Source organism: Melozone crissalis, unplaced genomic scaffold (assembly GCF_028551555.1).
Source record: "Melozone crissalis strain CALT ecotype California unplaced genomic scaffold, PUWL_Pcris_2 ptg000008l_1, whole genome shotgun sequence".
Lineage (NCBI taxonomy): Eukaryota > Metazoa > Chordata > Aves > Passeriformes > Passerellidae > Melozone > Melozone crissalis.
Genome location: NW_026535786.1, coordinates 1,390,002 through 1,403,341, shown reverse-complemented (window position 1 = coordinate 1,403,341; position 13,340 = coordinate 1,390,002). Strand labels below are relative to the sequence as shown.

Sequence of the window (13,340 nt, the reverse complement as noted above, 5' to 3'; positions counted from 1 at the left end):
GTAGATTGCCTTGGGAACAACCAGGGATTTGGTTAGCAAACTAAGAACTGGAAAATCTGTACATATTCACTGAAGATTAGACTAATAAAATGCAATTTTTAGCAATTATTTTGCATTCAAAAATCTCTACTGCTGTCTAATTCTTTAGCTTTCCAAGACTGGAACTTCTCTGTGTGTGTTTCCTCTATTAGTGAGGCTCCCAAATTTTTCTATTTTGGCTGTCACCCATAGCCCCCAAAAAATTCTCCATAAAACTGGTAGCTTCTCTGTTTTAAATACTAGTCTTTCCCTATTCCTGGTAGGACCTCACTTTGAAACTGTGAGTTTCTGAAGGAAAGTTTCATGCTGACTAACATAATGGCTTTTGTGAATTTCTTTCTCAGCTCTTAATTTTTACAAAACCTTCTAAAAGGACGTTTGACATGTAAGACTCAAGTATGACTTCCAAATGAGCAAGACATGCATTTACCTTTACCTCATCTCTGCACTGTCTTAGCTCTCCAACAGAATTAATGCTACTCCCTAAGAGATGTATTCAAGATTATGAGGTTCTCAGACACTGCAATGGTGAAGCTATATAAGTTTTTTGATTAGATAATATGTTCTTTCACCAATTTGAAATAGACATGAATGAAGCAAATTAAAATTAAGGCTGAATTGCAGCCACAGCTGTTAAACACCGCACTGGTTGTACCATTTAGTTCTTGCTTTCACAGGATATTTATCATAGACCTAAATTTAAGTCTTAATGAATTAGATCAAATCTCTTTGGTGCTTAGGCACATTCTTGACTTCTTTGCTGAGCAGAGACTTGAAACTGAACAACAAACAAGTTAAATACACCCAGCAGAATCATTGGGCTGTTGTTCCATAAGACTGGAAAGCTGACTTTGGCATGAAGGCCTGTTTACTTAATTAAATCTCTTAATAAGTAGACCTCCTTTATGACTTTTACATAACTAACAAGCTTAAGTGCTACAGATTATTTTTTCCTCAATATTATTGAGTAATTAACATTTAATTCTAATTAAATCCCATCATTTCCTGTTATAGTTAGCCCAGAGACCCAGTTCCGGAATGCTCAATACAAGCTGCCTTGCTTCACTAAACAGGTACTGCAGAGAAGTAATGCTGCCCCAGAAGACTTCTCTGTGTATGCAATTAGAACACAAAGTTGCTGACTAATTTACACAAGTTGATGTGTTTCATGTGGAATAAATGGGTTTGGTCTGGATTGGCACCTATTTCAACACCTGTATTAAAATACAGAAGGACTAAATCAAGCCAGAGATGTATTGCTCTTCCCCCCCTTCCTTCACTGGCAGTTTAAAGTGAATCCAAAATGCAGTATTTAAACATAGCAAAACCTAAATCCTGGCAAAACCTGGCATAGAATATTTACATGCACAAAAATAAACAGAATGTCTATTTCATTTTATGTGCAATCTTTCATGTCAAAAATGCAGATAATTTTTGTAACCTAGATTTCTATAACTATTGCTGTGTAAAATATAACATAAACAGATCAGTTCAGTGATTAGCTGAACCCTAAGTAACCTGAAATCAATGCATGCTTTAAAGAATATTTATTCTAACTCAACTGGCATTGGACAAGATCTTATTTTTCTTACATCTTTCAATTTCTGTGCAAAATGGATGTTACTTTGATGTTTCTGATATGCTGACAACTTTTTGTGATCTTGGCTAGATGTAAACAAGTCAAGTGTTCAATTAGAAGTTGGCAGGATTTGTTAGAAAGACCTGGGTTCAGCATGCCTGTATGCTCTGCGCCTGCAGAATCAGAGAAAATCTTCCCTGTGAAAGTGCTACCAGAATATTTAAATCCTCAACCTGGTCCTTCTTACAAGTGTGCCTAAAGTATGAAAATGTGTCTGCAGTGGTAATTTCCCAGGGCTGCTGTGTAGCAGCTCCAGAGCAGCCTACTCTAGAGCATATTGTACTCCTTGCTATAAAGAGATAAACTTTGATGCCATCATTAATGGAGGTTCAAGATAGACCCAAGTTCTTATTTCCACAGCAGGAAATCCAGGTGCTTTAAAGAAGCTACAATCTTGGAGCTTCCAGATTCATACAGGCAATTTCTGGCAGGAGCCATAGGGATTTGTGTTTAGAGTCAGTTATCAGTGCAGGGCTGCTGGAAATCTTTGCCCCAGTGATTTTGAAACTGCAATTAATGGTTGAAGAATTGAAACCAGTGGCAATGGCACAGCACAGCTGTGTTGTCTAGAGGCTGCATCTCATTTCAGAATGGTCTCCTCTGTTACTTCATGACTGGGCATGGGGAAAAGGTATGAGATACCTGCAGGTGTCCATCCACCCTGCTAGCCACGGGAGCTGCTCATCACAGAGCGCCACAGCAAAGCACAGCTCCCGGGTCAGACATGATTGCTTCTGCCTCAGCAAAGCTTTATACAATAGTACTGGTGATACTCTACCGGAACTCATTAGCAAATATTTCTCTGCCTGTCTTATATTTTCCTCTTTTTCTGTTTTTTTCTTTGTCTTTAAGATTACCCCATCTATTTTCTGAACAGTTGTTTTTCGTACCTCTTTTAAATCCATTGCAAATTCTTTGAGGCATGCATTAGTCACTCAGCATGCTTTGCAAAGTGATGTGTACACTCACAGTCCTCCTTAAGCAAAAAAAAATTGAAAACAACTTGAAAGATTTACTGAATAAGGCAATTTTTTCAATAGGATAAAATATTTAGCAGCAAAATTCTCACTTAATCTTACTAGATCATGGTATAATTCCCATAACTGTGAGATTACTGACACCACTGTGAATATTGCTGTTTTAATTGTTTGCTAATTAGCAGTTCATGGGGAAGACCAAATTGCTGCTTGGCATGCTGCATTGTGGCTCAGTTTTGGCCCCCCTGTCTCCTACACCCCATCTGTTCTTCCCATCTCCACTTCCACTAACTGTGATCAGGGGACTATGCTTGCTCATGGACTCAGATTAGAAAGCAAATTTTGCCAAGAAGAAGTCTGATTTGGCTATTCTGGACATTTAAAGCATAGCTGAAGAAGGCTGTCCTCCCCTTCCTTCCCTAAAATAACATTGCACTAATATAATAAAACCCCTCTAGTGCCAGCTTTCAAGGCTTCAGTCCAGAGATTCAAGCAAAGAAACAACATCATGGGGGAAATAAAAACAATGAAAAAAAGAAAAAGAATAAAATATCTGAATAACAGGTTTCAAACTAACAGAGCAGTTTTCTTTGCTGTTTCTATAGTCACAAAGTGCTACGCACATGAGAAAACTAAAAATGGCAAAATGCAAGCAGCAACAACTTCTTTGAATAAACATGAAATATCACTGACATGAAGCAGGTCCCTATTCCCATTTCATGTCATTTATGTCATTGTTTGAAATGCAAGAATTTTGTTTTGAGCTCACAGATCCAATTGTTATTCTCCAAAATCATAAAAAACCTGGCGTAAATATGTGTACACTTAAGCCTGACCTTTACCCAGTATTTCTTTAAAAGCTGTAAATAACATGGCCTGTCTGAGGCAAATCTGTATAATGAATGAATAATAATGAAATATGCAAAAAGAAAAAAATTAACTCCATCCCAGTTAAAACCAGGACAATCTCTAATTCAAATCAGTGGCCTTCACATTAGTCTGACAAGAATGTCCTGTTTTGTGAAGGATCATAGAGGAAAAGCTGTATAGGGACACTTTTTAAAGGCAGTACTTTTATGAGCCATGGAAATTTCAGGTGAAGCTCCAGACAAGGCAAGAAAATGTCTCAGGAAGGAAACAAACATAATTCTGAGTGTCTCTCTGATGAGCTGTTAAGTTCATTAGACATAGAATATGATTATTGAATGATTATAGTGTAATATTACAAAAAAAAATTCAAAGTTGCTTAATAGTTGCACCCCTGTCCTCCATTTTCTCATTATTATTTCGTCATGAGATGTAACACTGGGTTACAGATATGAAGCAGTGTAGATGACACATGTCAAAAAGAGGAGTTTAGCATTTATTTCTGGTGTTGCCTAACACCAGTCATGAATTCCCAGCTGGGGAATTAATGCTTTGCATAAAATAGAATACCCTTTAGATAGTCAAGTGACTGGGACACCATCACTAATAAATTCAGACTGCTGGGTGACAAATGCATAATTTAGAAAGATTTGCTCTTTTTGTTAGGGGGCAGTGGGTTGTTTTAGTTTGGATGACAATTTTTTTGACAATGCCTTTACTTGGTCAGGAAACTGAAAACAAATAAGCAGAACAGATATTTTAGTACACTCTGAACAGCAGCACAGACATTCTGCACTTACTGGAGCTGATGCTTAAGTATTCTGTCTTTCACTCACTGGTCATGTCTAAGTGTCTTGGCAATAGTTTCTACCCATCTCCTTCAGCATTTGCCTTATGCCATTTCACACATTCAGAAATTTTAATACAGAGAGAGAGAGACATTCCATTCCTCACCATAGTGAGGAGGAATGACATTATCTCTTCCTAGCCAAAGACAGAGCAAAGGCATTCATACTGGTCCTGCTGTATCTATTCACTTTGTGTAACAATGTCTTCCATGGGGTGCTGCAATATTATATCAACTATTCAGAAGCAATTGAAAGAACGCATCACTCAGGATTATGCTCCTTTCTTTTAGATAAATCCCAGGTGTGACAATACTGTCAACAAGCAGAAGTCTTTTTATCCCCCAAAGGTTCAAAAAGGTAGAGTTTTCTTCTCTTCCCTGTCCAACATATGTGCTAAACCAGCCTATGGTATTATAAAATGCTACAGGCTTAAATGCCTGACATAAGCTGGTGATGCACAGCTGTACCTATTGTTTTGTCAGGAAACAGAAAACACTGCCATCCAGGTTCTCATTGCCTGTAGAAATAAAACATCAAGCAAATATTAGTGACATAAACATAAAGAGGAGCTAGATGAAGATAAAATGAATGAGAAGTTTCTGCTGTATCCATAGATGTAATGTCCCTCAAAGTCATGAATATTTTGCATTGGGTAACAATTGGAAACAAAAAAAAAAGTTGGGTGAAAGATGACTTTTCAGCACTTCTACCTCACAGGAAAGACTAAGTGACACAGGTATACAGGTATGATATATATAGAAATACCTAGCATTTCTTCTTCACCTCTTTGATCACTTAGCTGTGTTGCTGAGGTGGGGGGGGGGGGAATGGGAAAGCCAGACAGATGCAAAATGCCATTATGATCAGAATTTTAATAATCTCCTCCTTAGTTTGACCATTAACAGGGTGGAATGACAATTAAACACCTCCTTCTGGGGTTTAATTTCCACCAGAGTGCTGATGCTTGGTGTTGCAAGTGGTAGCAAAATCAGTAGACTTGGGCTGCTCCAAGTAACAATGAGCCACAAAGCTTCAAAAACTGAACAAATTTTTTATTCTTTGTGTTTTATATAAAAGTTATTCAGATTCTATACAGGATATGGCTTAGTATGGGTTGGCAGAATTATGCATGCAATTTTCACTAAAGCCACATTTACAGTGCTGAGAACTGGGTATGGATTTATACAAACAGAAATCCAACAAAGTTTCTGCAGTTTCCCTCAGAGTATACAGATCTTTTATTCACATTAACATTTTATGTGAGAGACAAACATGCTCCATGGAACTCAAATAAGACCTTTACATCGATCAGAGGATTTAATTCTAACCATTTACCACAGATTAAGAATCGGATTAAGAATGTATTACTGACAATATCCATCTGGAAGAATGTACATGCAAAACTGGGTCATATCAACAGCTTTGGCCAGCGATTATGTAGATAAATGTGATAATCTAAATTGAATACCAGAGTATGGATGTTCCCCTAAAAGCCATATTTGGAATTATTTTAATATTGCTGCCTATTTAATCAACTGTTGTAGCTGCCCTACTAACCATCTGTTTTAAACACATGGTGGATATCTGGTGCTTGGATTACAGAATCTTTGAAGGTTCCAGATTTTACTAGTCTGGAAATAATTTGGGTAGATGAAGGCTTTTTTAACAACTAAAAGTTAGAAACTTGAGTTTTCCTTACTTTCTGAAGTTAGTGAGATTCAGGTGTGTACCTCAAAACAAAATGGTAATTCAATAGAGATTTGGCTATGCTGTTGCTCACAGTAAAAAATAGTCCTGTCAAAAGTAACTGGTTTTGTTCCAAATAATCTACTATGTAGCCAAAGTGGTTTAAATTCATTTGGAAGTGGTCATTTTTCTCAGTAATATTTTCCTTTTAATAACAAGTTTCTGATTGAAGACCAGCTTCTTCTGAATACTAAGAGATATAGAATAGATGTTAATCCTGCCTCAAAACAAAGTTGGTGGCTGAGTAGCTATCCAGAATACAAAAAAAAAAAAAAAAAAAAAAAAAAAAAAAAAAAAAAATAGAGTAGTTTTTTCTGCCTGAGTTCTGAGTACAATGTAGTCAGGAGAGGCGAAATAATATCTTGATTTCATAAAATGAGTTCAAGTGTTGAATGTGGAAAGAAAAAGTCACACAAATGAAAAATAAAAAAAGTCAAAGGAAAATTACCAAGCAATATGTCAGCATCTATAATCCTGTAATAATGACCTTTTATCTGAAAGGGTTTAAAAAATTATAATAATAGTCATGGTTTTCATAGAATCAGCCAAACATAGTAGAAGGAAGACAAGACTGGTGATACCATAGGAAATGAAATATTGTTTTACAGTGAAAAGTTTCTTCTTGCAAATCAGTTTTAAGACATTTACTGTAGGTGCTAATAATTCAGTCTTTCAGAGAACCATTTAAAAACGGTCTTTTCTATGTTTGTCTTACAGAATTCGTTGTTAAACAGAATCTAAAGAGTTTACTGACTTCACAATGGAAGATAATGACTAAAAAATCAATTATTGGATTCCAGTTGCAGTCAATTGTGAAGATCATTTAAGAAATAAAAAAATAAAAAGAAATATCATAATGACTTATTCAATGATTTTAAATACTTCATCAAGAGTTCTAGTTTTATTACCATAAATCAGAAGATAAATTCCAATGCAAATGAAGAAAAATCACGCATTTTCTGAAAGTGGAAAAGGAGAGTGGCAGAATAAAGGATGTCTTTAGCGATGATTAAATAGTCAGTGAATCCATTTTCATCATTTTGCTCATCTCTGCAGACTTTTCTTTAAAATTTCCTGAGTCGTTCCTAGCTCTCGTCAGGAAGGTTTCCTCACTTTTTACAAAGTGACTGTCTAAGTGTTTGTGTTTTAGATATCTTCACTCTTTCTTTCATAAAAAGTCTTAACTGCCTGGCTCCATTTTCAGTGCCATATGGAGCAGACACACAGACGTTTGCAGCCCTCAGTTTTGTGTGGGAATATAGAACTCTTTCTGAGCTGGCCCTGCTACCATTAAAAGAGAATAAAACAGTTTCAGGTGGAGCAGGGAGTGTTCCCAAGGACCAATCTTTTCTTTCTTTCTTTTCTTTCTTTCTTTTCTTTCTTTCTTTTCTTTCTTTTCTTTCTTTCTTTCTTTCTTTCTTTCTTTCTTTTTCTTTTTTTCTTTCTTTCTCTCTCTCTTTCTTTCTTTCTTTCTTTCTTTCTCTCTTTCTTTCTCTCTCTTTCTTTCTTTCTTTCTTTCTTTCTTTCTTTCTTTCTTTCTTTTTTTCTTTCTTTCTTTCTCTTCCTTCCTTCCTTCCTTCCTTCCTTCCTTCCTTCCTTCCTTCCTTCCTTCCTTCCTTCCTCTCTTCCTCTTCCTGTTCCTCTTCCTCTTCTGTCTTGTAGACCTTGGACAAATAAGGTCCTATCACAAAGGCATCTGAATTTAGTCACTGGAGTTTTGGAGGCATAAAATCAGTTGGGTCTAGTAGCAAGTGTCCAGGCTGAGTTCAGGCTACCCAGAAGACCAAACATGTTCACCTTGTTCACAATATGACCAACTTTTAGACTCAGAGCATCCTGAAAAAGGACCATATTCAGTGCAATGATATTAACACTGTGGACATAATTTGGACATCTGCCTTGGATTGTTGAGGAGTACATTTGGTGTACACAGCTCAGTGGGCAAACTTAGATTAGCTGTGTGTGATGAGAGCCTGAGCCAAGAGGCCAGAACTGCCAACCCTTTGCACAGCCAAGGGCCCGGGGACCTGTGTCCCGGCCAGGTGAGCGGACACCCAGAGACACGGCAGGAGCCAGTGACCCCAGACCTTCCTGCATTTACACTGGCAGGGTATAAGAGCCCAGGGCTTCCTTTGTTTGGGGTCCCTCCTCAGAGGCACCAGCTTGAGCTGCCATTTTGTTATTTAGTTACTGCACCAAGGTTAAGTTGTTTTAAGGATGGAGTCCTCTTAGACCCTGCTGTGGGAAATCCGGGATCAAGATGGTAATGCAACTCAAAATAAGCATGACTTTTTGATGTGCCTCCTGGAAGGTCAGACAGGGAACTTTCCTAGACATGGAAATGTGCATGAATTGAATCAAAATCAAATCAGTTTTAGCTCTACTAAAAAGAAAATGAGAAAGCCAGGAAGATTGCATGGTAAATCTGTAATTACCTGCCTATGAGGCTCCTGATAGTTTCCTGTCTTTGGAAATGAGCAACAGAATCTTAATCATTCTGATGTCATTGTCTTGTCTCTTTTTAAGGGGGACTAAATTAATCTAAAATTCATCCATCCTATATAATTACTTGAATTTTGTATCTCTGAGAATCTGACAGAGTAGGATTATCTCATTCTCTTAGCAGATGCAAATACATACATCTGATTTCTTCATTGAAGGTTTAACATCTATACCTGGTCTAAAAATTAATTGTTCCTCTTACGAGAAATAAGTATTTGTAAATCCCAAGTAATTCCACAGAATCACAGAATATTCTGAGTTGGAAGGGGCCCACAAGGATCATGTAGTCTAACTCTTCAGTGAATGGTGCATATGGGGATCTCAATCTAGAATAAGACAAATTATACCCAAAAGGGATAGTTTCCCTTGCTTAACTATAAGACGAACCCAGCTGAGAAACTGCTGCACACAATGAACCCATGTGTACAGGAGTGTATGTCTAGAATAGGCTGATATAAATTTTTTCCACTGTAATTGAAATAGGCTCAGTATCTAATGCTAGTAGAAACTCCAACACCTTTCACAGTTATATTGTGGTGATTAAATTGTGGTGATTTCCATTTCCTTAAATCATCCCTCTGGTGAGGGAGCAGTAGCTGAAAGGGTGAAAAATGTGGGGATTTGGAAATATCTGGGGGTTAGTATTGACTACGCTGAATAAATCAGGAGAAAAAGTGATAGGGGAAATTAGTTAGAGGTCATGATGCAGAAGTAGCAGCATTGTAGCCCAGACAACTGAGTAGTCATCTATAGCACTCATTCATCATTTCTGTTTAATCACAGAACCTGAAGCATAAAAGTAAATGTCAAAGCAAATTTTAAAACGGAGTTAAATGCAGATGACTGTGTGACCTGCCCCATCACACAGCCCATGAGGCCAATTAGCACAGACGTAAGTTTAATAGATACATTTACTTAAATATCTCTATTTGACATAATTCACTGAAAATAAAAAAGGAAGCACTAAAATTACATATTTTTTATTTTACCTATCAAAGTCCTTGCTATCATGTATTTCTGTGCAGTATTAACATGAGATACATTCAACAGAAGAAATATATTCTCTAAAAGACAGTACAGAATCCTTTCTGTATGTCACTGTTTACTTTTGATGGGTAAGGCATTCAAGACATTAGCCTTCATTTCCCTAATTTTCTGTTCAGGTGTTGAAATTCATAGGTGGGCACTTATTCAAACAGTTCTGTGGTTCATCACCATTACATTAATTATATTTAAAGTAACTGCAAGTGCAAAGATGGAAATGGGAAGCAGAAGGCATAATTAAGTTCCTGATATGGAAGCAGCTATGCAAGGGATTAGCACAGGGAAAGTGGAAAACTTGTCTATATGATACAAGGCAGTCTGCCAGCATTTTAGGTTATCTGATAATCAACTCCAGACATTTAAAACTCACAAATTTATATTCAAAACTAAATAGCGCTTGGCAATGATATTTTGTTCATTGAAATATTGTGCCATACTGGAATCAGCTTGTGAAATATATTGTTAACCACTATCCCGAAGCAATAAACATGAAATTAAAAAATGTTCAATAGTCTACATCAATCATAGGCTAACATTTCCAAAAGAGCTGTCTGGTAAATGAGTTTAATATCCATAGTCTAGAATATAGATAGGAAGTGCAAACATGAGCAAAAAGTAACCTTTAAGAGACAAAATATGAAGGAATGAGACGAGAAAACTTCAGACCATACTTTTAACACATGATATCAAGTGAAAATCAATGGCTTATTTATTCAGGTCAGTTAAACTTATTAAAAAGAGAAAAAATATACAATACCTTTCCAAAGGACTGAATTGCAAAATGAAGCTATTTTTATATATTGAGACAGGAAAGTAAGATATTTAAAGCAAGTCTGAGGCAGGAAAGTAAGATATTTAAAGCAAGTCAAATTAGAAAAGCAGAATGTGATTACCTACTCCATAATTCGTGGTGGGAAGCTTCAGCATGCCTGTGCACTCACCATGTGTATGCTCACTCACCTTCTTACAAGCCATCATCTCAATGCAGTTACACTGCTAGCTAGAGAGGTTCTATATGTACTAATCTTGAATGAATCCAAGTTTTATAAGTCCTTTCCCCTCCAGCTCCCAAGAAAAGGTGGACAAGAGAGAGGCAATGAGTGCTAGGACTTCCTTTAGCTGTTTCCACTTGGGTAGTGGGTTGACCCTGGCTTGATGCCTAGAACTACCAAAACCTCTTTATCACTCTTCTCCCCTGCTAGGCAGGGAATAGAAAACATAATGAAGGGTTTATGAGTTGAGATAAGAACAAAGAGAGATCAGTCATCAAATACCATCACGGTCAAAAACCAGACTAAAATTAGATGTATTAAATAAGTTTACTGGTAACAAAATCAAAGCAGGGTAATAACAAGTTAAGACAGACCTTATAAACACCTTCCCCCTCCACCCTCTCTCCTTCTCAGATATTGCTCCTGCTTCCCCAGCAGTGCAGGAAGGTGAGGAAGAAAGGCTACAGTCAGCTCATAAGTCACGTAATTTCTCCTGCTGCTCAGGGAGATGAGTCTTTCCCCTGCTCCAGTGTGGAGTCCCACCCACAGGAGACAATTCTCTATTAACTTCTCCAGCTTGAGTCCATCCCAGAGCAATGGTTCTCTATGAACTGCTGCAATGTGGATCACTCTTGCACAGAGAGCAGTCATTTAGGCACAGCCTGTTCCTGTGTGGGTCCCCCACAGGGTCACAAGTCCTACCAGCACCGCTGCTCCAGAGAGGGCTCCTCTTTCCTTGAGTCTGCAGATCCCTACCAGGATTCTGCCCCAGCAGGGGCCTCCCATGGGCTCACGGTCTCCTTTCAGGCCTCCACCTGCTCCAGTGTGGGGTCCAGCTCCTCCTGGGGCTGCAGGTGGATCTCTGCTCCCCCATGGACCTCCATGTGCTGCAGGGGCACAGCTGCCTCACCATGGGCTGCATACAATGGTCTGCAGGGGAATCCCAGCTCCAGCGCCTGGAGCACCTCCTTCTCTCCTTTTCCACTGACCCTGGCGTCTGTAGGGCTGTTTCTCTCACATATTCTCACTTCACTCTTCCCTGGTCACTATTACATCTGTGCAATAACCTTTTGTTTTTCTTCATCTTAAATCTGTTATCACAGAGCGTTACCACCATTTCTGACTCACCCAGCCTTGGCCAGGAGCGCATCCATCTTGCACCTGGCTGGCATTGACTCTACTGGACACGGAGAAATCTTCCAGCAGCTTCTCACAGAAGCCACCCCTGTAGCCCCCGCCACTACCAAAACCTGTCCATAGAAACCCAGTATACCAATGCACAAAAATTCATAATATAGTTACACATGCTGAGATTACTGAGGTGATCCTAATTGCAATTTTGTTTTTCAATTTGATTTTTGTTGTAAACAGATTCTTCACCCAAAGTCTCACCTTTTTTATGGCAACATGAGTAAACTAGTATGTGGTTATCAGAAATGTACTAGATCAGAGGTCAAAGGTAATAATCTCCCTGCTACTGGGCATGATCTCATCTCTGCTGGAAAAAAATCACACTTCAGGTGAAGGAAGTCTATCACATGATCAAAAATGTAATAACTCTTGTGGTTAAAAACCACAATTTATTTTGATTTTCATTCCAAAACCACTTATGATCATAATATTAATTTTGTCTGCAGTTCTTTGATTGTCCCAAGTGAGCATGTCCCCTTTAATATCACTTCAACTAAAATACTCTGTATCTTACCCAACACACAATAGGAGGAATACAGTGTAGTCATATATATATGTCAAATAAACCTTTAATTTTTTTTTTTTTGATTTTGTAAGTTCACTAACAAGTCTTAAACTATAATATGAGTTGAAGTTTTTTGTGTCATTGATGTTAAGGCTTTTACCATTAAACTTGCTCATTAATAAATTATAGCAGTTCTTGGTGACATTCAACCTGTTCATAAAAGTTGTAATATTAATAATTCATGGCAGAAATTAATGTTTTTGTTATCTTTAATAATTCTGCAATCTATCACAAAGAATTTATTCTTAAATTAGTGAAAAAACAAGACCAAAAGCAGAATTAATTAATTTGTTCTAAATACTGGGATCTCACAGCATAGGTGAAGTAATACCTAAACCCAGTATATTATTACTTTTCCTTTTATAACTGAATCATACATTTTTGAAGGAAATCAATTACTTTTAATTCTAAGATAACAATATTGAATGACATTTCTTTTTCAAAAGGGCAAACCAACTTAAAGTTGATCTTCTGCCACCTGGGAGATAACCTCTAAGGAGCTGCTATGTGTATAAGAAGAATATTTTTTAATACAGTCATGTCTTTTTAGCTTATCTCACAGAGGATATTAAAAGGAAGAAAGAAAAAGGCTTTCTCATAACTATATTACAAAAAACAAACAAAACCCCCCAGACAGTAAGTTCTCTTTCTTTACTTGATTCCCGAGGATTTATTAAAGTTTTATCCCCATCATTTCCAATATTAGTACACATGCTTAACTGTAGACAAGTTTTCCCTGTGGTAGAGTAACCAGGACAATATGAAAAGAGCTCTCAGTAGATTTCTTATTGTTAAGAAAATGTTCTTAGTAAACATCTTTCTTTTTCGTAGTGCTTTGCATTTAAACAATTTTTTTATACATGTCAAAAAGTGATAGTTGGTTCTTCTCACAAATTAGAAGCAAACAAAAGAAAACAAAACTATATTGCT

General features: G+C 37.3%; 1 protein-coding gene across 6 annotated transcripts in view; it reads left to right on the top strand.

Moving 5' to 3' along the window:
* CNTN5 (contactin 5) overlaps window positions 1-13,340 on the top strand; it is a 608,827-nt gene that overhangs the window by 82,737 nt on the left and 512,750 nt on the right. The window lies entirely within an intron of this gene.